The sequence below is a fragment of the Rhamphochromis longiceps genome, linkage group LG7 (genome assembly GCF_057381845.1).
Source record: "Rhamphochromis longiceps isolate RC_006_pf linkage group LG7, R_longiceps_female_GT1.1, whole genome shotgun sequence".
NCBI lineage: Eukaryota > Metazoa > Chordata > Actinopteri > Cichliformes > Cichlidae > Rhamphochromis > Rhamphochromis longiceps.
This window is the reverse complement of record NC_140563.1, coordinates 31883710-31905166: the sequence shown is the minus strand read 5'-3', so window position 1 is coordinate 31905166 and position 21457 is coordinate 31883710. Positions and strand designations below refer to the sequence as shown.

The following is a 21457-nucleotide window of genomic DNA, read 5'->3' as shown; positions in this document are numbered from 1 at the left end:
CCATCAGAATTTGTTCCAGTTATTTGGGTAGTATAGTTATATATTTTGTAGTATGTATTTTATCTGTTTCTTTAAAATTCTCCTGCATCCCACTGTATCTTTTTAGATTTCTTTATAATCCCTATTCATCACTTTGTGAGCATGTTGGGCTCATTGGTAGTTGCTGTTTGTCTCTTTTTTCACCTGTTTCTGGACATTTTACAACTCTTTTTGAATGATTTGGGTTAATGTGTAGTCCAAATTATGTGTTTGTAATTATTTTTACATCGCACTTTCTGTGTCTTTCTTGCTCGCTTCTGGTGTGGTATTTTTGTCTCTATGTGGTTTGATTTACAGGTTTTATGGGCAGTTTGGGTCATTTAATGTAGATTTAAAATCTCTTAATTTTGGGTAATAATTCAGAATCATTTCCAACCACCAACATAAAATTTTGTTCCAAAATTATAGACCTATTATCAGAGCGATAATGTGGCTTTCAGTTTAATAGTCCATGTCCAAATTAACTTTTAAAATCTGAATTAAAAAAAGAACATTAAAGACTCATTTTTTCAGCTTCAACCCTCACCAGCTCACATGGAGTATTAATTATCTAGAGGCATACCAAGGTTGACGTGACAGTATGATCTTTACATTGATATCATGGTTGTGATATGCTCCATGGATTTGGGAATTACAAAGTGTTTTCTATTCTGTATGTATGGGCAAATAAAATATTAAATAATCCCGAGGGTGGAACTTCAACTGCATGCTGTCAAAATATATCACAAACACATAAATACAGCATAATTTCTGGAAGTATTGGTGTTCATCGCAGGAGAGTGTGAAAACGGTCTGCATGCAAATCTGATCAGCAATCAACAGAGAAGCTCATCTGGCTTCTGTTGTGTTTCTATTTCAATTTGCACGTGTGTGAGTGTGTATCTGTGTGTTTGGGTGTGTGTCGCATGAATTTTAATTGCTTTATTTGCATGTTAACAACCCACCTCTGACACACATAAACAGACACACACACGCGTGCTCACACACAACAGATGTTTGCCTGGCCCCCAGTGTGCTCTGCTCTGTGAGGCAGCTGCCATCAACCAGCCTGCTGATATACTCAGTGTGACCCAAAATGTGTGTGTGTGTGTGTGTCAGGTGGGCTGAACATTAATGAATGAAGATTAATGAATTAGAATAGAAAAATCCTCTCTGTGTCTCCGTTGCTTTTTTCTCTCATCATATGAATCTCTTTCAGACGTTCACCTGATACATGTGGGTGTAACTGATAATAACAGAAATCCCAACTTAAACTGATAAACTGGAGGATATTTAGAAATTTAACGGAAGGAGGAAATGATGTGTATTGGATAAAATAATCCCCCGTGGCTTGTTTTTGACATCATTACCCTCAGTCAGAATTATAGGTCATGTGACTTTTAATTAAATTCCCCTACTGTAGAGATCAGACACAGCAAATATACTGCTTAGTAGTTTAGCAAGGTTAGCCTGCGTATAAAGTTATAAAGATAATTTATCCTCAGTACAAATGCGTATGTAAAATATCCCAAATTAAAACATGTTTTTGCTTTGTTCATTTAGTTTATTAAGCATACAAGATGTGATCAAACCTCAGTTATATGCATTGAATATTAAAACTACCATACAATAAAGTGAAAAACTTTAAACTAAGGGGTCTAAAACATCTAGAAATCTAAAGATTCTGTACTAACCCCAGACTATATCTTCTTCTAGTTACGTATTTATGTTATTTCTCTTTATTGTTAGACTGGAATTTGTTGATTATGAGCTTGATCATGCAAAACGTGCCTGGCTGAATTTCATGAAACTTCATGAAGAAGTGGAAACATCCCTACACTTTGGTGTGTACTACATTGCAGATGTCGTACAACAACAACAAACTCTGGTGAATGGCTGACATGTGTTGCAAAAGAGATTGTAGATATAGCATGCCTAATATGAGAAGTTTTTATTTAGATGTGTAGAAGGGTATTAACTGAGACACTGGCTGAATTAGGTGGCAATAAAATAATGTGATTAGATGACCACACTACAGAGCCCAGGTGCTTCAATAACACTGCGAAGCTTTAGTGAGTTATGTAACTTTTCCGTTAGGACCCAACAGGCTTGGGCCGTGGTGCTGCACAGGGTTCGTGCATGTTGTTCATGAAGTCATACCTCAAAGTGCTTTTTAAACATTATTGAATTAAATGTGATTTGTGATGTGACATTTTTAATACATGCTGGATGCTCTGTTTTGAGTTTATATTCATTTTGTAAAAATTGGAGTCTTAATCAGTTTTACCTCAGTGTTGCATCTGACCAGTTAATTATTCTTTCCAGTTTCCAGTATAAGTACTTTTGGTCTTTTTTAAAGACTGTGCGTGTTGCTTTCCACTCACCTAAAATGACCAGACACATGTGTGTCACCAGTCCTTGAAGTTAAAGTTTTGAATAGTTCTCATAGTGTTGTGTATTTGGGTCTTTGGTTCGTTATTCAGCCAATCTAGAACCAACATCTTTTGTTGTCACCCTTTAAAAAAAAAAGGTAACTAAATGGATTGTCATATGCCAACATGTGAACACACATTCACATGTTGCCGTATTAACACATATTTAAAAAGACACAGAGCAATGGTGTGTGGATCCCTGCTTCAGCTGCGGTGAAGTCATTGGGCCAACAAGCAGTTTAAATATTCAGCCAGTGTTACTGTGAGGATGGCCGCAGAGGAATTCATTAACATTTAGCTGCACCTGTTCCCTCTGCTGCTCCTCATCCAGCTAATTGATTACAGCAGAACTGATTATGAGAGGAAAGAGAGGGAGGAGGGGGAAGAGAGGAGAGGCAGAAGGATGGAGGGGGCTGGGGATAGGGACAAACTGAATATATGTGAGAGTCGGCCAGATTCCTCCATACACACTCTTTCTCGCTCTCTCTCACTCTCTCTGGTCGGGCATCGCCACGTGCTTCATTAACTAATTAGCCACTTTGACAGGACACAGTTGGATGTGAGGTCTCCATGGAAACAGTTCAGAAGTTAAATTCATGTTGCAACAACTCCCATGGGAACAAAAAGAGGGAAACCGTGAAGGAGGACAATACTGCTAGCATACCGACTCTCCATCTGGAGAGCAGTGCTCCTCTTCCTCCTTAACAGCTCCTTTTGTTCATTTTAGGCTCTTTCACTAAATATACCACTTTCAACGTAACTTTAAATGCAATCAAGTCCTACTGAAGGTACTAAGGCTCATCCAAATGCACAATCTAAGGAACCAAGGTCAGATTTCACAGTCACTCGGGTGGACAGATGAACTCACATGTGGTACGACACCAGTGACACTGCAGTGAACCTGAACACAGTTTTGCAGTTTTGCTCACCAACCAATGGCAGACACTGTCTGAACTGACATGGACACATCGTCTGAAAAGAAAACATATGGATAGAATTTCTGTATCCAAAACTTTGAAGCTATTAAATAGGCACATCATAATGTTCCTTGACTGTGCCTGTAAAAATCTAAAACACTCCCTCATGTTCAGTATTATTATCTCATGAACATCTGCACTGCTTTTGGCTGCATGGAAATATCGTTTTGACAACTTGCACTTGTGTCTCATTCACACTAGCTGGATCTCCATCAGTGTGTCACCAGAGTGACCTAAGTTCTAGTAAATCGTGGCAATCTCGAACAAAAGAAATCTTTCCTCTGTTCTCCCTCAGTTGCCTTTAAAAGCTACAGTCGAACTTTAAAAATGAAAGTCTTGATGATAAATTAATGGAGCACAAAGGTGAAAAAAGACAGGCACAACCCCAGTCTCACTTCTCAACTGCTCGGCCATAGTCGGACACCCAGTTCTCATGACATCTAACAAAATGTGTCAGTTTGAAACAGTAGTTCATGTTTTCTTGTTTTATCGATGCACACTGTCATCAGTGTGCTTTTAGACTGAATATTCCCATTCTTCATTATGTATGTGCTGAAAACATGCCTCTAAAACAGCCATCCATCCATCCATCCATCCAGGTGGTAGGAGAATAAACACGCATGTATCAAACATCCTTTGCCACAGCCATGTTTTCCAGGCACTCCTAAGGGATGCCAAGGCATTTTGAACCATATACGTACAGAATCCTTGTGGCAAGCCGTACATTTGCTCTGTGCTCTGCTTCCAATTTTCATAGCCATAGAATCTCCAAGAATAGACACCCAGGAGGCTTGATCAGTTGCACCAGCCACCTCGTCTGGCTCTTTTCAATGCAAAGGAGGTAGCGTATTTCCAAGACTGACCTCAGCCTCCCGAGAGAGAAAACTCATTCTCGCCATTTGTATTCACAACTTTATTCTTTCTGTCACCAACCAGAGTGCATGACTATAGGTGAGCGAATGTACAACGACCGGTGAATCAAAAACCTTCTTGCTCAGCTCATTCTTCCCCAAAATAGCCCGCTATAACACCAGCATTACTATGGATACTGCATAAAACTGCCAGTTCATCTCACGCTCCACCTTCTCACTTTTCATAAATAAGATCCAGATATAGTTAAACTCCTACACTTGGGGTAACAAATATCTCCCACTAAAAAGGACAAAATCTCATGAAATCCTATAAAACTAAGACTCTATTAAACTGTAAAGAGTTTGGCAATATAAATACCAGTATCTGCTGACATATTTGTGCAGTTGTGTGTAGAGTATAGAGAGGACTTACCATCTTGTGGCACTTTCCAGCAATTTTCTACTACGTGTTCATTATTTAACAGACTCAAGTCTTATAGAAGCAGTGTGTAAAGTTACAAAAAATGTCAAAAATCATAATCATTAGAAAGAACTGCCTCACAAATCAAACCAGCAGTGTATACTCAAGCAATTGTACAACCATGTCAACCTTATTATTAAATACATTTTAAGTACTGAGACCCATAAACCTCCATAACACAGTTTCCTGATTTTCTGCTGCCTTTCTTTACATATTTGCGCAGTTAAAGAAAGTCTTAAATACAAACCATCTCATGTATTAATGTCAGATGTACATTGAATATATTTGGTAGAAATCATGTCTCTCAATTAAAGTGTGCTGTGTCCATTCATTTATTGAGCTTCATGGCTTAAATGTCACTGAATGAACTAAATGGGATCCATGGAACAATTAAGCTCATATCAGAAGTATTTTCTTTAGAGGTGAATTGGCCTCCAGCTGTATTGAAACACTGGATGATTTCATTCTATTTTATCCTAGTCTGGAGCAGAAAATGTCGGGAACAGAAATCCCTCCTGCAGCTGCTTTATATTCAGAGGTAGATGACATTGTAAAGCAGCAGGGTGAGCGAAGGCACGGCCTCATTCACCACCTTCAAACAGGCAGAGCGCTTCCGTCTCTTTTAATTTTCCCTCAGAGGACACCAGGAAAAATACACGGAGGCCCGCAGAAAGCTGAAGATAACGCTGATAATAATACAGATAATAATCAGACAGCCCTGATAATCACAGTGGGGGCGCACACATCTTGTAGAAATTTAATGAAGATAACCAAAGACATGCCAACCCTGCTCTGGTGTCTCGTACTTCACGTAAATTCTTCTATGTGCAACACAGGCTTCAAAACTTATTAAGTTCCCTGATGAACCAGGAAAGTGTTTAAAACCGGTTGGGACTCTTCACACCAGGCAGGATATTCTGAAAACCGCCATTTACTGCCAAACCCTTGATTCAAGCTGCCCCATCTGGCAATCCAAGTCGAGGGAGTACTCTGCTTAACACTGGGGCTGCTGAGAGTCCAGCTACACTGGCAACTTGGATGAAAATGAAAGTGGATGGATGAGTATCACCACCAAAGAGGAAACACAATAACCACAACACATTTTGAGTAACAGAAAACCAGCAGAACTGCAAAGAGAATAAACTGAAAAAGTTTTTTTTTTTAAAAACAAAATATTTTAATCTACATCATCCATTTAGAGACCTTGCAGGGAAGTTTCAACACTCTGTACTCATCTTTTTAAACTTTATGCTAATCAAGTTTTTTTTTTTTTTAAGAAATAGAGGTTTATATGAAATCACACTAATGCAAGTGCGTCCTATATTATCCATCTTCTTTACTGCTTGTGAAACATAAGACCCCCAAAGAGCCTGCCCCACCTGACACAGGGAAACATGTGAGGTGCACTCTAAAGAGGACACTGGCCCATTATAGAGCCAAGACAAAGAGACTGACAACCAAACACTGTCACCCACATCAATTTAGAATCATCTGTTAAGCTAACAAGTATGCCTTTGGACTGTAGGAAGAAACACACAAGGTCAGGAAGTACATGCACACTTCAGACATACAATTTCCAACCAACCAGAACCTTCTTGCTTTGAGACTCTTCCATCTGGTTCCTCTTCCATCAGAGATTCTTCCATCTGGTCACCATCTAACATTTTGTTAGACACATTTTGCACATCTTGTCCATTTTGTCCGAGTTTTGACACCTGAGTATACATCAACTGTTTGATGACAACCATTAAAATAGTTTCCAGGTTTTTAGAAAAGCAGTTGCTTAGACAGAGACCACCCTCACTAATGTCTGACATGCACCCAGTCACATGCTCTAGAAAAATATGAAATATGACAGAAACTACTAGATTGAGAAAAAAGCCTTGAGGGTTACTCCTAGTCAGCTTTCAAGGGGTAAAGAGTTTAAAAAGTGTGATGTAAATGTGAGAGGGAATTGTTGTCTGTGTCTCTGTGTTGGCCCTGAGATGGACTGACAACCTGTCCCCTGTCTCTCACTGCTGAGACAGGCTTCAGCCCTCCACAAGCCTGAAATGAACAAGTGGTTAACAAACTTGATGGAAAGATGAAAGATGAAAAGTCAGGTGAGATTCACAGTGGCAAAGTCCCAATTCCTATCCAAACTATTTCAAGCCCTCATGAACTCGACCACTCAGTGGACCCCTTGCTGGCAGCATTTAAAGCTTCGCTTTGGGCTGCTGAGAACCATGACATGACTGATCATCCCTTGTCTGTCCACATCCTGTCAGTGAGGCAGACAGTGAATGAGGTGAATGAGGAGATGCAAAAAACAAACTAGTGCTAAAATTGTAGTTCAGTCAGGACCACTACAGCTCACAGAAGACCAATATTTCCATCTGCAGTCATTTATACTTGGCAGTATCTGTTGCTGTTGATATCAGCTGATCTTCTGGGATTATAGCTGAGCTTGGCTTCGTCATCTGGCTAAACTAATGCCGTATTCGATTCTTTCACTTTAGATGATGATCACTTCCTCTTACAAACCTCCTGTATCTTCTCTGGCTCTGTAAACCAGAGCAGGTATTTAGAAACTCCAGTCCTGCTGATTCAGGACATGGTCCATTTAATTTATGGGTACAGTTGGTGTTATTGTATTTGGAGCTGTACTTCGACTGTTTGTGCTGCTGAGCAATTTGTGCGATCGATGTATGAAAAAGCTTTGAAGAACAACAAAATGTTCAAGTGAACCTGGAATTAATTCAGTGGGCTTCTCCTCTCTTTCTATATGCTGACCTGCAGTGTGAACACGGCATACAGAATAGCTCATCCGCCCTGTGACCTCCACACACACACACACACACACACACACACACACACACACACACACACACACACACACACACACACACACACACACACACACACAAAGGACCAGGTGGGTAAACACTCCCTGAATTCAATCTGTGATTGTTTGTTTATGTCCTCTGGGTGAGAGCTGCAATCACACTGACTGTGTGCCAGTGTGTGTGTCTGTAGGTGTGTGTGTGCACGCATGTGTTTAAATGCCCTCTGGGTAAAAAGAGCAATCACACGGAGGGCAAAATGTCTCTATTTGGTCGGCAACAAAACATGCAATGCCATGCTGCACTGTTCTGTGTGTGTGTTCTGAAAACTAACAGCTGTTAGGGTTTATACCAAAAATACACTTGATATATGTGTGTATGTATGAGGAGTTGGTCACTTGCATATAGAGAATATTAATAGAAAGGACCTATCCTGTTTATCCTGTTGGGCTCTGCTAGAGTAGCTCTGCGTGATTCACAGTTTAAAAAATCTCATTTATCTAATACTGGGCGTCTGCGCAGGCCCACAATTCATCCTGTATGAAACAAGCTCTTAAAGCGGCTCCTTCTTTAAAGCTAACTTTCTGCTTGTTGGCTGTCCCTCATGAAAAAGAGTTTTGTTTTGTGGACAGGGCGTTTTTCTTCCTAACATGAAATGTGACCATATCCCCTCCCTATGATATCACACAGATCCAAGAGTAAAAAAAAGTGTGTGGAATTGAGTTTAGAGCGAGGATTATATGTACTTACATTTTCTATAGATGTAAACTTATCTGTGAAGAGGATATTCATATAAAACAGGTACTGTCCCTCTGTTTTTCACTGGTAAAGATTATTTAAAAGCCTATTTAGTTTTATTCATTTGTAAGTTTTCTTTATCTGGGAGCAGGACGCGGGAGGATTTCCCACTGAACTGGACACAGTCTCTCACAGGGCAGGTGACACAGAGTGACAGAGACAATCATACACAATCGCATTCACACAGTCGATGCAGAATCACCAAACAACCTAACAAGCATGTATTTGGAGTGAGTGGAAACCATCATACACATTATAAGAAATTGTTCATCCAGCCTGATTCTTTATACCAGGTGTTCCCAGACACCCACTGCCTGACACTCGCCGGTGTTGTTACTCATCTCCAATCGTTGAGTTTTGTGTGGAGTCATCGTGGTAACAGGATGATTAGACCCTCAGAAACAAAGCGAAAAGCATAATTATCAGTTTGCTGTCATTCATCAGGTTCTGTGCATCGAATTTCCCAGAGGAACCCACCCGAGGGATTAATAAAGTTCTATCTTATCTCTTATCCTTCCCTCCAAATCACCATCATTGTAACATCTCCTGAAGCTCTGCATCAGGATAATATCAGACTGCTAAACAGTCCCACTCTGATTGGACCAGGGAGGGTCCTGTGTCCTCATAGTTTCATGTCTTCAATTATGTAACCTGAATCCAGTTTATTGTTTTGTTATTCATCACAACTGTCCTACGAGGTGAGGAGGATTCCTAATGAGCAAAACCCAACCTGGTGATGAATGTTGATCAGATTAGTTCAATCAATGCAGGACTTTTGGTCATGGTGGCTCATTAATAACTACATTGTAACACAGATCCACTAGTTTAAACACAACAAGACTGCATAATTATATCCGTCAGTTTTTAGGCTTTTATTATGCAAATGCTTTGTTCTATTTCATGACTGACTTTTAAGTGTATATTTACTGTTGATTTAGTGACTCTTATGTATAATTGACATTTTGTAGCTGTAGAGCACTTTGGCCAACTGAGGTTATTTAAAATGTGCTACAGAACACTTCTAAATTAATGATGTGAAATTAAAGATCTACAGTCCTACTTGTCTTTGTGTCCACCAAAGAAAAACATGAATATATGTTAAATTGTTCAACTGCCTGCTGTTAGTGCTGTTAGTACTTTTTTCTAACGTACAGTTAACAGCAGCTTGTGACTGGAAGAAAGAATCAAAGCTAAACAAGTAAATGATCAGATAAAGGTTTTTCAATAAATCAATAAAACCATAACTAAAATTTGTCTTTTTACCTTCTGGATGATTGATTAAAGTTGTCTTTGTGAATAAAACTTAAATATAATACAATGGCAATGGGGAAAAAATGTGTGTGAGATTGTATTTGTACAGAAGCTGTGGGGACATATTTCTGTTGACACAATGAGCAGTGTTGGGACTAACACGTTATTAAGTAATGCGTTATAGTAACTACGTTATTATTGTGGTAACGAGCACGGTAACTAGTTATTATGACAAAATCAGGAACGCGTTAGTCGTTACTGGGATTTAGATAGGGTCGTTACTCGTTACTTCGTGTGGTGGCTATCGCGGAGCTTCCACAGATTCAATAACATTAGCAAGTGGTGGAGGCCAGCAGGTGGATGAAGGAAAAGGGATGCAGAAGGAAAAGAGACCCGAGGCGGCCGCCGGTCCAAGTGTGAACTGAACTTCAGGTAAGAAGTTATGACCTGCAGTCTATCTGGGTCAGATATAAACCAAGTTTAGGTGGAGTTTATTTTCGTTATTCTGACTTTTTCCGTACTGCATGCTAGCTAGCATGACGGAGTTTCTATAGAGCTGGGTGGGTGCTATGAAGTTAATGATGTTGAACTTTATTTTGTTCATAAGTTATTAGAGTTGCCAACCGTCCGGTCTGGTATTCAGAGAAAATATTACGCGTTTCTTATTGAGGTGAAAAGGAACAGTTTGTCCCGTAATTCAGCTACAATGGAAAAGGCACAAAGCTGGAGTTATTCTGTGTCTTTACGCTGCACAGCTGCCTCTTCTTCTTTCATCCTCTCCCCCTCCCTCTCCCGTTTCTGCTTCAATCATGAAAACTGATCAATGATCAGCTGATCGGCTTTTCTCTCTTGTTTGTTTATCGCTCACTTTGCTCCGAAAGAGGAAACCAACCGATGTCGCGCTAAACAACAGTAGCGCGTTTAAGCTTGATCAGCTATTGTTAGAATTTATTTAATATTAATTTCTAATATCAGCTGATGTTTGCTGGAGCCACAGCTGTAAACCTCTCTCGTGGAAATATGCACATTATCTTTTCCTTTCTATTGGTAGGTGGCACAGTGCACTTGTGGCAAGTAAGCAAGCTAGAAGACTGGCAAAGTTATGGAAGCAACACACTAACAAGAGAATTCTGAGTAAAACCAAAGTTACTTTCCCTAGTAACTAGTTACTTTGAAAGTAACGAGTAACTTGAAGTAACTGAGTTACTTTTGAGAGAAGTAACTAGTAATGTAACTAAGTTACTATTTTAAAGTAACTTACCCAACACTGACAATGAGTGATATCTGCATTTAATAGTGAGGATCTAGTGTACGGGTAGGGTGAGGGTTGAGTTTTGTCACCAGGAAATGAATTTAAGTCAGTGTGTGTCTAAATTCAAAATGGTGGAAAGTTTTAAAATCGGAGCTTCTTTGTAAAGAAAAGGTCACGGTCAGCAGTACTTCACACATCAAAACGTTCCTGAAATAACTCCAAACTGTATGATGTCACGATGTCAAAAACAAAATTCAATTAAACCGCTGCATCGAAGGCCCCGAAGGATATTTTCCCCTGGCAACAACAGTCAAGAGCTAAGTTTGAGACGAGGTCTGATATGTAAATTATTTTAATTAACTGAGTCGTTCTACATGGTCTTTTGTATTTCAGTTTGAAGGAGAACTTTTATACTTGTTACGGCCAAAAAAGGAACTGCTGTGATTTTCCATTACAGACCTCCAGATTTAAGGTTTAAAAGCAATTTTGAATTGTGCCTGTCATGGTCCTGGGTCGGTGACCCAGCGCTTTTAGTTTGTTATCATTTTCCAGATGATGATGATGATGATTGTTTTAGTTCTGTGTTATATTCGGTCTGCCTCTGAGTCTGCATCTGTATCTGTCTGTCTATGGTGTCACCCCATCTGTTCGTGAAGCTGTCTGTTTAGATCTGTGTCTTGTTTGGTTCCCCGTGTCTGAGTTTCCTGTTTTATTGTGAAGGTCTCTGTCTGATGTGAGTGTGTTCAGTTTACATTTCCCCTGTCCCGTCAGTTCTGATTTCTCCCAGCTGTGTTGCCCTCCTGTCCCTCATCCCCTGATTACTGGTGTGTATTTAAGCCCTGTGTGTTCTCCTGCCTGTTGTCGGCTCGTCTGCATTCATCCGTCTACCTCTGCGTTCTATGGTGTTCCTGTCTCTGCGTCTCTCTGCCCCGCACCCCTTTTGTATGGTCTCAGGTTTGTCACTTAGTTTCTCCCAGTTTAGGTTTCCGTTTGTAAAGTACTCATACCTCGTTGCCTGTTTTTGTCACCACCACCTTTGTAAATAAAACATCACTCGTATCATCAGTTTGCTGCATCTTGGGTCCTCCTTTTCCTCCACACCACACGGCTCCCTCCGCCAGCCGTGACAGTGCCTGAAACCCAGCTGCTCTGACAAGGGCCAAACGTTGCTAAAGTTGACTAAAAGAAAGGTTAAAAAAACAGAAATAGAGACACCACGAGGAGGCTCTGCCATTCATAATATATAGAGAACTGTGCAAAAGCTTTAAGCACTGTTGTCACTGTCTCTTCTATCACGCAGTGTCATCAGGGAGCCATCTGACTCATAAAGAAGTATCTTTTGAAACAAAGACAACTACAACAGATGGTGTGATCCCAGCAGAGGGATGATCTAAAGAGTCTGGGATTGCATGAAAACACAGAAGGCATTGTTTTCTTCAGTGACATATTGGTACAATAGCTGTCTTTGGGGGGGAACTTCATTGAAATAATAATCAATTTTTTCAGATAAACCAATCACAGACATCTAACTGAAACCTAATCTCAGGGTATTAATGTAATAACAACTGTGTGGGTTTCAGTCTTTTCATGCTACATGTGCTGCTGCTAACTTAGTTCCAGCTAGGGCCACCGTTGTGGGGGGATGAAGGTGGAGGTTGGGGTGCTGGCGCCTATCCTAGCTGCCATAGCACAATAGCAGAGGTACACAATAGACATTTTATCAGAATATCACAGGGCTAACACAAGACTGTTCACATTCACACATAGAGCCACTCCACATAAAACCGCTCTATATGGATTAACCAATCAACTCCAATCATCTTTGGACTGTGGGAGTAAGCAGCAGGACCAAGTGCTGCAGATACTAGGAGAACCTGCAGAAAGGCCCCAACCAGCCAGCGGATATGAACGCAGGAACTTTTTTCTATGAGGTTTTGGTGCCAATTATTCCACCACTATGCTGCCATTCATGGATGGCACAGTTAAGAACTTAAATAGAAAAGTAAAATGTTCAGGGATTTACTAGAATGAGTATGATTCTCTCTCTTGTATCCATCTGCTTACATTCTTACTTTTGTTACCACCAAAAAGTAAGAATGTAAGGATCTTGGTCACTTAGACAAGAAAAGCTTTTTTCCATCATCCACTTGTGGTCTGCTGGCATTTCTGAACTACAATTCTAGAATACAAGCTGAATGAAGTCTTTGTGAATTTTTCTCTATTTATTAAAATCTGTATCTGTGGCGAACGTGCTTTTTCTCTTTCCCAGAGAGCAAAGCTTGATCTTCTGATTCTTTTGTCTGTCTGCTTTAGAAATTTCAGTTAAGCCATTATTTGCTATAAAAAGGACTCTTTTGTTAGGAATAACTATTAAACTTCTGACACTTTTGCTTCTGATATCAGAATTGAACTTAATCAGACATTTGAGGTGTGAGTTTCAGGCACATGAAACAAACAAGCCTTACTCTAATGTGGACAGTCAATCCTTCAAGGTCATTTTCTCAGACATGTCCAGACCACGGGGAGCTGATAGGTTGCTCCCTTGAATTCTTTTTTCAACTACTTAACTCATATGTTCACAACTTTCACCATAACCACAAACTTATGAGATAGAATCAACTGGGATTTCTTGGTTAGGATATCCAGTAGTAATTCAGTGCTGGGTCTCTTGCTAATGCCACAGTCTCACTAGCAAAACCAGCTGTTGGGGATCATGGTATGACAAAAATAAGACTGCAACCACTTGCAGTGAGTTACTATTGTCAAGTCAGTTTTATTGCATTATGTACTGGCATTCATGTACAATCTGATAAATCTATAAAAATTACAAATCTGCTTCCATCTGTTGCAAGTCTTCTCCATACACAGAGTACTTGCCATATTAAGTATTTATATTCTAGACAGAACCTCACATATCTGAAGCAGAAATTCCTCTAGAAAGAAGAAGAGTCATGTAGTTGCTGAAAGGTGGCAATTTAACTGCAAAATAACACCTTGCTTCTATGTACGAATATACTCAGAAGGCAAACAGCTGAGTCAAGTCATTCATCAGTAGACTGACGCAGACTGAGTGAAACGTGTTCGCAATCTGCCTTTGGTTAGAAATTACACACTAATTATATGCAAAGCTGTTCGGACACAACGGGCCTCCCTTGCAGCTTTTTGCAATCAGTCTCCAAATCTTTCCTAGTCGTAAGGAGGTTGCAGTGCTATTTACACAATGTGTGACCCAGCCGCAAGACCAAGCAGTTTTTTAGCAGTTCTCAGTTGAGGAGTCCACAGTTTCTAAACCTGAAAGCAGTGCGTCGCAATCTTTGCTTACCACCTGGTACCCTTTCTATGTTTGATTCCCTGCAACTTTGTCCACTTCTTGAAAATTGAAAATTAAGCTGAAGGATCACTGGAGGAGACCCAGCACCGATCATAGAGGCACAGGGACAAAGGAAGTAAGAGAACTTCCAGTGAGAAATTTAAAAGCAGCAGATGTAATGGGGAAATGATCATGAATGAGATATCAGCCATATTTTAATGTGAGAAAGGTTTGGATTTTTAGCTTATTCTCAGAAGTTTTTGATCACATTTCATATTTCTAACATTAACACAGTTATAGCTGCAGGCTGATTTAGTAGAACAGGTCTCTGATGAGTCAATCAAGTATCACCTGAAGCATTAATACAAAGATATAAATCTGTCCTTTAGTACAAAGATGTAAAGGTTATCACGGCCATTGATTTGGCTCAGTTTAAATACAGTAAATATTTCTCGTTGACTGTACATGACAGCTTCTTTTGTTTTTAAATGTTCCCGAATCTTAAGATTTTTACTGATTATTTCCAGGTTCTTGTGGAAATACGACAGAGTTAAAATATTTATACAAGAATACATGTGGAGGGAGACTGAGAGGCCTTAGGCAACTCCCTAACGAGGATGTTAACTTTCTTGTTTTGTCAACTGTGTCATGGTCCTGGGCCATGTTGGCCCAGTATCCTTAGTTTCCGTGTGTTTTGTATTTTGTTCCTTATTTACATTTAGTTTAGTTTGCGTTTGGGTCAAATTCCTGCCTGCCACACAGCCGAATCATGACAAACTGTCAAAATTAAGAAGTGAAATTTCATAAAGAACTCTGAAAAACCCAATTTTATCCCCTAAAAAGTTAAATTAACATCTTGTATTGAGCTCAGTTGGACTCCTCACTGCTATTTCCTTTAATTAATATTTAGACGAGTCTCTAAAGTCTCCAGACTAACATTCCTGTGGAGACTCACTAGGAGGTTAAACTGCTTCAGCAGGAACCTTTTTTGACGAAATTGTGAACCAACAGAGCTAAAAGTTTGTAGTATGAGCTGATTCTGACCAAAATCCACTCCTGATCCTCAGTCTGACAGCCATACATATACACAGAGTGACCCTAGATGGACTCTCCAGAGAATTCTGGGTAAAAGCCCCACAGCCTGACATACTGTAAACTCTGTGCTGTGTGTTCAGCCAAGCATTCAACAACACACACTCACACACACTCGCAGTAACGCTCCACTGACTGGAGGAAATGTCAGATTTGTCTGAAAAGTTGGTTTGACAGCAGAAACTTGACAAGATCGGAAAGATTCACATTTTTTTCCTTCAGCAACACGCTACAGAGAAACTGACTGAGGCAGGACTCACATACACACAGACACACTCTGGATAGCTGTTTGTGTGTGTATGTTTGTGAGACACACAATTAAGGAGTGATTTGGTCACTGCAGAAGTTTATAATTTGTATTTAGTTTTAAATATTTCACTATGAAACACATTTCTGTGTCGATGCTTATTTATGATCAACCAAATTCAGCTTAGAGTAGTTAACATGTTTTTGTTGCATCAGAATCATTAAAGCTCACATGTCTTTGATCTGAAGTGGATCTTTTCTGCTCCAGTTTAATTTTTTAACCTTCACCTCTTCTAGCGTGAGCATCTTTGTGTCATTCACTGTTTAAGATAAGATTATTTGGACTTCTCTCGCTCTTTTGGCCAGCTTTCTTCAGGCTGGCATCTCCTCTTTGAGAAGACATATGAACTGCAGGTGGGTGGGACTTTTTGTTTGAGATGACCATATAAGGATATATGTTCTCTGTGACATCATGGGGAGAAAATAATAGAAAAAAACTGTCTGTAACGGAATCTTCTGGCTCATCGGGTTTATTTGCACTTCCACTGACCTCATTCTTTGAAACTTTGGCCATGCCTAAAATGAACATCCCTAGTGAGGCAGTATATGTGTGACAGAAAATGAGAATAAGCAGAAAAACTCCTTTTAAGTCACTGCTATACTTCAACTTTCACATCTTTGAGCCTCCTGTGAAAATGATTTGGGAAGGCAGCCTACGGAATAAAGCAAAGCCTGCAAACCAGTTCAGGCAGTCGACTTGAGCAGGTTCTTCATCTACATATGATACTGTCACTTCAGCAAACATCTAATGCAATCATGCAAATTACTGCTGTCACTCCCCACTCCCTGCAGTGTTGTGCTGTGCTGAGCATAGTGTTCTGATGTTGGGAGTAATGAGGTCAAAGCCAGTATAAGCGCTGTACATTCCCATAGTGAGTGTGAGTTGGCTGATTGCATTAAAAAGTCCACTGCAAAATACACCAATCAGCTGTATTAAAACCACTGACAGGTGAAGCTGCAATCATCTTGTTGCAATCCAGCTTTCTCCTGGGAGACCTATGATCCTGGGAATCACATGGACATTTTTTGACCCACACCACCCATATAAACTACAGACTCAACATCACCTGTGCAGCAGCACACCAGTACAAAGCTCCCCTATTACACTCCAGTAATGGATTGTTTTTATTTTAGCACATGCTAAATTGCTAATATGGAAAATTACCAGAAAAAAGAAGACGACACATTCAAATTATTCTTTTAAAAGCAGTTATTTTCATGAACAATCACATAGTGTGTGCTGCAATTCAAACAACCTGTTTCCTTTCCTTCTATAAAAATGCTAATATACACACTCGGCTAACAGGGTGTGTTGTCAAAGTATGTAGCAATCATGAAGCTATAATGTTTAGAAAATAAAGGTTTATTTATTCAAATATTTTAAATGTGTTTGGTATAAACTAACTGATCTTTTAAATAACTTGCATTATTTTTGATGTTGTTATTTTATTCCAGACTTTTAAATCTCAGTGGGGTTTTTTAATATATTGTCTGTTTATATAAGTTTGCTTGATGGTTACATGATCACTGCTAAATGTAAAAAATGTGATAGATAAAGAAATCTTTGATCCTTGATAAAGGTAGCATTGACGCGCCGTGTTGTTATCTAGAGAAATCAAACAGCTTTTATAAAAGCTACCATACAGATACTGCAGTCACTTCACTGAGTTTCCTTTCAAAGTTTCAGAGTTTGGCCACAACCCTGATCTCAGTATCATGAAGGATGACAAACTGAGAAAGTGCTGAAATCTACAGAAACAAACTGTGCACTGATGCTTTCTCTCATCTCATCACGCTGAAAAAAAGAAGAAAAATCTGACGTTGAAAGAATATTGGGGGGCCTGAAGATACACACTTTGCTATGTTGACAATATAAATTTGATGTCCTCAGTGGTGGTACTGACTTATGATCATCTTACACAACTTTCACCGAATTCATAATGTCTGCTGCATGGAGAACATCTGTTTAGAGGACAATCAGCTTGAGCAGATCTTTTTGATTGCCTTTGATGTGTCTGAAATTTGTAATGTTTACCAGAAAGTCAACATTTGGTAGCAAAAACATTTTCAACTAACCCCGAGAATCTTACTTGAAATGTGACTTTTCTTTTCTCTTCAGTACCACTACTGCTTCCACTGATACTGTTAGAACAACCAATAACAGTAACAGTAATCTCTAATTATCTTGCCCCTATGTAAAATGTTTTTTGTTCTTCTCTTTGTCTAAGTGCAAGTTGAGGTCAGGGTGTGGAGGCAGCGCCACCTGCAGCTCCAGTATGTTTGGCATTCATCTTTCAACAACAGACACCCATATTGCTCTTTGTTATACATGTATCCTAAGGCTTTCAGCCATCAAACACCTCTGACATCGCCAATCAATCAGCCTTGACCTAAGAGCCAATCGTCAGATAAATATCAATCACATGCAGAAAAATAAGCGGACAGAAACTAAATGAGGTCAACTCTCCACAGACTGTCTGAACTTCCATTTGTATGGACATAAATTATAAGTCGCTCACACAGCCAACGGAAACATTCATGATTTTCTTTTCCACTGCTGCTTTCTGAGTAACATGAAATAACCTGATCACACAAACATCTGATGAAACAGAGTGAAAGAAGGTGGTAAGTTTATTCAAACTTACATCTCCACCACTTCTCTATATTCAAATACCCGACCAAGGTATTAAAAACAGAGAAGAGGCAGGAGAAACTGTGAAAACCTTCACAGGACTACTTAAATGGATCCTGTGGCTGTAACCAAGCTGTTGTGCCTTTGGCTGCTGGGGAAGCAACAACTTTGCACTAATCTGACTTTATCTTCGATATTGATTTGGTTTACCTCAGTGTGCCGGGCTGAACTTAAACCAAACTTTGGAATGGATTTTTGCATCAGAAGTTTCTTCTCAGCTTATCATCATCTCTTCAAAACACATTTGGGTCATTGGGGATTTTGGTGTTATAGCAAAATAATATTTTATTATCACATTTTACAGTGGTTGTACCTGCAGCGTTGTTAAGCTGTTGATTCTATGGTTTTGAGCAAACTTGTCAGATAATATTATTTGCCACTACTTCCAAGTCATAGATGTATCTCTATGTATTGTTAAATATCATGATTGTATTGTCTAATATAAAACCACAACTGATAAAAGATCTTGGGGATAATTTAGAAACAGTGTTACTGCCAAACATTTTCACAAACATACTCAAAAATATACTTTGTTGTGTTAGTGCCATCACACAGGACAATGAAAGAAGACTGCAATCTTTTAAAAAGGTGCAAAGTCTGCAGCAGGAAGTCAGAGGGGCATTAAGCCCATTCTCTCCGGCCTGCTGGAGCGGGGGGGCTAGGAGGAGGAGTTGGCCGTTCGACTGCGGTCTGGAGTGTGGGGCCTCCCTGCTGCTGCGGAGTCGGGGCGGTCTGCCTCCCCCCACCGCAGGGAAAAGGGTTACACCACCTGGGTCTGGGTGCAGTTCCCCCCTCCAGGGGCAAGGGTACCTAGACCCGGTTTGTAGAGTACGCTTGGGGAGTGTGATCGTGTGTACAGCTTCTCTTTATGTTTGTCTCCACGTTGGTTGAGTGTGGAGTAAGTGCATATGAGAGCATGAGGGTGGGAATGGATGTTTGTGTCTGTGTGTGCCTGTATGTCTGTGTCTATATGTCAGGTTGGGTATCAGACGCCACCTCTCTGGGGACATCTCAGGCCCTCCAAGGTTTGGAGGCCTATCTCCCCCTACCACCACTTCCCCTGCCGGTGGCGGACTCCCTCAGACATCGGTGCGTTGGTGGTTCTTTGTGTCCAGGGATGGGTGTCCAGGTACACACCGGCTCACTCCTTGACGGCCGCTTATCGGGGCCTGGAGCCTGGGGCTCGCTCGGGCCACTTCGGAGGTGGGGTGCCCCCAGCCTCTCGGCCTGGGGCTCGGTCACTCAGGCACGGCTGGCTGCCGGCAGAGCTCACGGGCGCCTACCTCAAAGCACACTGTGTTCTGTTGATCTTATGTGCTGCACAATAATGTTTAATATTTAGTATTTACTGTCATATTCCCATATATCATTGTGATGTTGTTTATTCTATTACTCTTGTTCTCTTCTGCTTGTTTTCTTTTTTCTTTCTCAGCAGGTGATCCAGGTGATTGATATATGCATTTTTTTTTATTATTATTATTTTTTTCTGCCCGTTCTGTTGGTTTTTGTCTTTTGCCCTTTTCCCCCGTCCCTCTTCTCAGCTGTTTCTCTTTCCCTCTTTCTTTCTCCCCTTCTTTCCCCCAGTCAAGTCTGTCCCGTATTCAGCAAGTGAAAATAAAATAAACAATAAAAGGTGAATCAAATGGACCATTACGGCAAGGCTGGGATGGTCAATTTGGTAAAGTAAATCCATTGGGCATCTTTCTTTGCCTTTAGACAACAATTCTGATGGCAAAAGAGCCAAACGGGACAGGCAAAAAAAAAAAAAAAAGGAAGTCAGAGGGGCAAGAACAGGGAAACATGGAAGTTTATTGACCGGGGACACCAGTTCATACTGTTTTAGACTTGAATACCAATATCTAAGAAAGACATTGGGATTTAAATATCCTCCTGTACAACACTGAGTCCAAAGATGAATGCTTATCCTGTTTGTTTAAACATTATTATAATATTGTTATAAACACTGTCACAACACCTTAAGTGTAACAAATTAAAAATTAACAATTAATTAAACTTTACATAATTTTTTAAAATGTTTTTTACAGTCTGACAGTAAAATGGTAATATTTTGAAACTGGATAATACCTGGTCTGTATGCCATGTTGGTAGCATATCACACACCCAATGCTAATGGATAATCTGTTGGTAATGGCAGTTCTACTGGATCAAACATTACTAGCAAAGTAACAGCAAAACTAGATAACCATTAATATAATATAATATAATATAATATAATATAATATAATATAATATAATATAATATAATATAATATGGTTTCAGAAGGTTGGCAGTGTATTTTAATAAATAAAAGTGCACATTGACTCAAGACGTTTATTTAAATTTAATCAAAGCTTCAACCAAAGCTTTGATGATTAAACCACAGACACCAGTCAGCCCGTGAACTCTAGCTGCTGGTGTAAAACTTGAGTACTTTGTACACCCACCATCCATTCCAGCCACCTCCTGCTGATTTTATGCAGTTCAGGAATTAATTCCGTTTAAACTCATATTTAGTACCACTCAATATGAATTGAGGCAGTGACTAGTGTTAAAAATAACATGCTTTCCAAATTATTTTTCCTTTGACTAATTTTCTTTAAACAGGGATGATCCTTGCTACATTTTGGTTTTTTTCCCGAATGTCTGCTACCAGACACATTTTCTGTTATATTTGAGAAGTATACTTTTAAATAAAAGCTCTTCAAAACCCTACACTGTGGGCTTCTCCTGAGACAAAGTCAAGACAACAGCCTTTCTATGCATTTTCAATGTATCCTGAGGCAGCACAGGATGGCACACTGGCACATACCATAGTTCATATTGTTTCCTCTGACTGTTCTTTCCTAAGACACTGCTGGACTTAAGATTAGAAGTCAGTAGAAACGGCAGTAGAACTGCCTTTGGTTTTGAAAACTCTTGATGCTTCCATTCAAAACTGCTGGCTGTAGCTGCTCATCATCAAAATGAATCATCAACATGAAATGCATCCAGCTTGAAACCAAAGTTGATGTTTACTATCTGTCCAGGTTTGAGGTCTTTAGTGAACCTACAGAGCAGCCATCCTGGAAGCTGTCTGGACATACCTAAGAGGATAATCTTGAATTTGAGATTGACCAAATTGATATAAGACTTTTGATCTTGCAAATTGCAACACACAAATATTAGAAATTACTT

General features: G+C 39.8%; 1 protein-coding gene across 2 annotated transcripts in view; it reads right to left on the bottom strand.

Annotated features, from left to right (window-relative positions):
* The window catches only part of dcc (DCC netrin 1 receptor), a 372740-nt gene that overhangs the window by 104061 nt on the left and 247222 nt on the right, over nt 1-21457 (bottom strand). The gene's annotated exons all lie outside the window — the stretch shown is intronic.